We start from the raw sequence: 4,291 nt of genomic DNA on the forward strand, positions 1-4,291 counted from the left end.
TCTTGAATAACGTGGGAAGAGAGAGTCGAACTGACTTGTGGCCCTGTCTGAGGGGTTCTCTTGGTTATAGTAATTGATGTGGGAAGACCCAGACTGAAAATGGCAGACGCCATTCTCTGGGTTTGGAATCTGGACTACGTAAGAGCTGAGAAAGACTAGAGCAGTTGCCATGGGTCATCTGTTTCTTTCTCTGCTCCTGACTATGGATGTGACTGGCTGCTTCAAGTTCTGACTGCCTTGACTTCCCTGAAATGATGGGTTTCATTCCAGGTCAAACTGTGATCCGGAATCATAAGGCAGATGAGGCCCTCCTCCCCAAAAGGGCTTTTGTGTTTCAGCACAGCATCAGAAATGAACCAAAACCACAGCCTAAATAACCAAAAGCCAAAAACACATGCTTTGGTTTTACATTTGCTTATTTGCTTGTGTACGTGCATGTGCATGGGGTGGGGGTGGGGGTGGGGAGGGGGGAGATTGGCGCGCACATACCATGGAGCATGTGTGGAAATCAGAGGACAAACTGTGGAAGTAACTTCTCTCCTTCCACTTGTGGATTCTGAGGATTGAATTGAGGCCATCTTACCCACTGAGCCTCACTCATACTTTGTGATTCCAAAACAGTATGCCTACCCACTGCCTGCCACGGTATAAACCAGGGCCTGTTGGTGCATGCCTGTCATTCTAGCACTTGGGTGGCAGAGACAGAGGATCCATGAGGCAAGCTGGCTAAGCTAGACTATGCAGAATTGGTGAGTTCTGGGTTCAGCAGGAGATCTTGCCTCAGTAAGTGACGTAGTGAGCCACTGAGGAAGACACTGACGTCGGTCTAGGGCTTCAATACGCATGCACACATATGTACTCATATACATATTATACATACATGCACACACAAAAGAAAAAGAAAAGCCAAATTAAAACTAGACAAACAACAGTGGAGTATCAGCCTCAGGACAGACGCAGAGATCAATGAAATTGAGTGGAGACTCCAGAAATAGATACATCTGTCACAGATTGATCTTTAACGATGGTGCCAAACCCATTCAATGAAGGAATCAAAGCTTTTCCAGCACAGAGTGCATGGAGAGCTGGCACCCAGACATAGCAGCAGCCTTGGGCCTTTACCTCACGTCCTCCGCAAAAGGAACCCAAAATATATCAGATCTTAAGTGTATTCACAGAAGGAAATGGATTCAGCCAGATCAAAATTCATAAAAATTAAAAAGTTTTATGTGTCCAAGAACATTCTCAACTAAGTATAAAGAGGTCTGGGTGGATAAAGTATAAAGTTGGTGGAGTGCTTGCCTAGCATGCAAGAGATCTTTGGTTCAATCCCCAGCACCACAGAAATTGGGCCTGCAATCTTAACACTTAGGAAATGGGGGTAGGACAGTTAGGGGTTCAAGGTCATCTCCAGATACACATCAAGCCCAAGGCCTGTGTAAAAAGCAAACAAACAAAAGCATGCAGTGCTTCTGAAATGGAAACAGTAAGGAACTTCTCCCTCTCATCATCACCTGAAGCCAACCTCTCAACCCAGGTTGTACACCTGACTCAGGGGCAGATAAGAATGCTTGCAGTCAAGGCTTAGCTTGATTCCTGAGACACAAGCTGGAAGAAGAGAACCAACTCCTGAGAGTTGTCCTCTGACCTCCACATATGTACTGTGGTACTCAAGCACACACACACACACACACGTATTCAGAACACATGCACACGAGTACACACACACACCAATAAATAAACAAAACTTTAAAAAAATTAAATGCAGACTATGACTGAGGAGGTCTGGGGTGAAAGCCTCAGATTCTTGCATCTCTATCAATCTTTTATATGGTGTGCGTGCTAAGCGGCATCAGTGTAAGAGTCTATGTTCTAAGAGGAGATGAACAGGTAAAGCAATTCACTAAAACTGACAGAAAAGACCCACAGAGAAAATGTCTTTTGCTTCTTGATATCCCCTAAGGAACTTAGACTGTGTAGTAGGTATTTACATCAAGAACTCAGTCATGGGACTGGAGATATGGCTCAACAGTTAAGAGCAACGGCTCTTCTTCCAGAGGACCTATGATCTTCAGCACTCATGTGTTGGCTCACAGCCATCTGTAACTCAAGTCTTAAGGGATCCTGCACCCTTTTCTGGCTGCATCAGGTACCAGACATGCATATGTCATACAACCATACACATAAAAATCAAAAACTACATACATACATACACACACACACACACACACACAAAAGAAATTCTCTGAACAGGTGGGAATTTGGTGAAAAGGTAAGGGTAGGGTCAGGTCCTCACCTGGCTGGTATCTGCAGGGTAGAGTCCATGAAGCACCACACGACTAGAAATCCTAGCTTTCCTCCAGGTTGTGCTGAATTCTCACCATGTGTCTCTTTCTGGGTTGGTTCTGGTCCACTCTGTATTATTTCATTGCTATCTGTGGGATATGGCTTGGTGGTGCCAGCAGCCTTTCCTGCATCACCTTGTCCTTGTTGTTCCTCTGAAAGGGTCAGAGGTTATGTCAGTCTCCCAGAGATTTAGCAATGAGATCTGCCTGGTGTCAGAAAAGAGGTATTGACTGTCTTCCTTCTTGTCCCTGAAGTGGCACTATATGTCCTCTGCCTCCCTGTCCAGCTATGTTCATCCACCTCTTGGTTTCTTCCCTGTTTATTCTGTGATTGGCCCAGAGGAGGAGAGTGGGCTAGCAGGCACCCTGTGCAGAACCTGGAGATAGCAGCCAGGTTTGCCAGGCCCAGCGCAGGGCCTACTGCCTACTGCCTTCTGCTAAGTCTAGTCCTCTTCTACCTGCCTGGCAAAGGTCAAGCCCTCTGTGATGCTCTTGTTGCCATGGTGATCCTAGATGAGGAGGCTGTAATGTTCTGCATCTGGAACCTTCACCCATCAGTCTAATGTGCTTAGCTTGCTCCCTGACATGACTCTCTACCAGGGGGCTGGAGAGTATGGGCTCTGCTACCATCAAAGTCTTCTCTGCACACCCCTCATTCCTCAGACCTCCCTTCAGCCTCAACAGAAACCCTAACAGGTAAGCCTCAGATCCCAAGTAACCCTCCTCCAGGGCAGAGGTTATGGTTGGGGGTAGAAAGGACCCAGGACCCAAACTCAGAAGACTTTAAGTCCCAGGTCCTAGTCCTAGTTCATTGGTAGTGATGTGGTCTTGGCCAAAATGTCTGCCTTGAACACCAGTGTCCCCTGAGTGTTATACACTCAGCAGTCCCTTGGCAATGCCTCAGTGACTTGCTGTGGGCTGTTCTTACGTGGTTACATCTTCTCAGCTCAGTGAGCTCCTACTCCTGCTTCAAACACTGACTCTGGTGCTCCCACTCCCTGGCCTCTCAGGCATTGCCATTCCCATTCTCTGCTAGAGGTTTTAAATATTTCTTTAGCAGTCACTCAACTCTTGACTTCTTAGAGGCAGGAGTTAGAACAGATTCTACTCTGGTATCAGAGATGTTTTGCTGAATAACTTTTTGTGGGATGGAAGGGGAGAGTGGTCTTGGCTGAGTTAGGCACTCTCCTTTTAGGGGTCATCCTGGGGTACCGCATCCAGGTATGTCTTGGGTTTTACTGTATACCTGAGGTCTGCTTGGTTGACTGTGTCTGAGACCTGTGGGACACCATGTCTTATGTTTGAGTGTGCCTAGAGTTGTGTGGGTCTAGGAGCAGATTGTTCACAATGTCTCTGGAGACATCTTGATGCATGGGGAGGGGCAGGGAACAGCACCGGCAAGTGGGGGTTTTGCTATGCTAATGGTAAGGAACATGGGCTCCATGAAAAATCAAAGAAGTTCTCCAGCATTTCCCAGATCTCCCAAAACACACTGAGGCTACTGGTCATGGTCAAGGAGATAACAGAGCCTTCCAAAGACAGCTTTGATTGTCACTGACACCCGGACAATCGTACCAGGTTTTCCTGGCAAGAACTAAGTCAATGGTGACCTCTAGTGGCCAACGGAAGGGATGCAGGACTCCATCAAGGCAGTGCTTGCAGATATATTTATTGGGCTGGATTTATCATAGTGGGAGGAGTTCTTGCACAATGTGCATGAAATCCTGCCCTGGATCCCCAGCACTTACCTGGTGGATATGGTGGTTCACATCTGTAACCTCAGCTCTCAGAAGTGGAGGCAGGAGTATTACAAGCTCAAGGTCCTCCTGGGCTACATAGAAAATTCACATGAGAACATACCTCAATGTAGACTCCTAGACTGTGTGTGTGTGTGTGTGTGTGTGTGTGAGAGAGAGAGAGAGAGAGAGAGAGAGAGGGAGAGAGAG

General features: G+C 47.0%; 2 protein-coding genes across 2 annotated transcripts in view; one reads left to right on the top strand and one right to left on the bottom strand.

Annotated features, from left to right (window-relative positions):
• Rab3il1 (RAB3A interacting protein like 1) overlaps window positions 1-2,830 on the bottom strand; it is a 32,987-nt gene extending 30,157 nt beyond the window's left edge. The window contains exon 1 of the mRNA XM_028777538.1: window positions 2,297-2,830. The gene's annotated coding sequence lies outside the window, so the exon portion shown is untranslated. The remainder of the gene's footprint in view (window positions 1-2,296) is intronic.
• A 95-nt stretch (window positions 2,831-2,925) lies between these two features.
• The window catches only part of Best1 (bestrophin 1), a 15,730-nt gene continuing 14,364 nt past the window's right edge, over window positions 2,926-4,291 (top strand). Inside the window, exon 1 of the mRNA XM_028777521.1 lies at window positions 2,926-3,041. The gene's annotated coding sequence lies outside the window, so the exon portion shown is untranslated. The remainder of the gene's footprint in view (window positions 3,042-4,291) is intronic.

The sequence above is a fragment of the Grammomys surdaster genome, unplaced genomic scaffold (genome assembly GCF_004785775.1).
Source record: "Grammomys surdaster isolate TR1022 unplaced genomic scaffold, NIH_TR_1.0 310, whole genome shotgun sequence".
NCBI classification, from domain to species: domain Eukaryota; kingdom Metazoa; phylum Chordata; class Mammalia; order Rodentia; family Muridae; genus Grammomys; species Grammomys surdaster.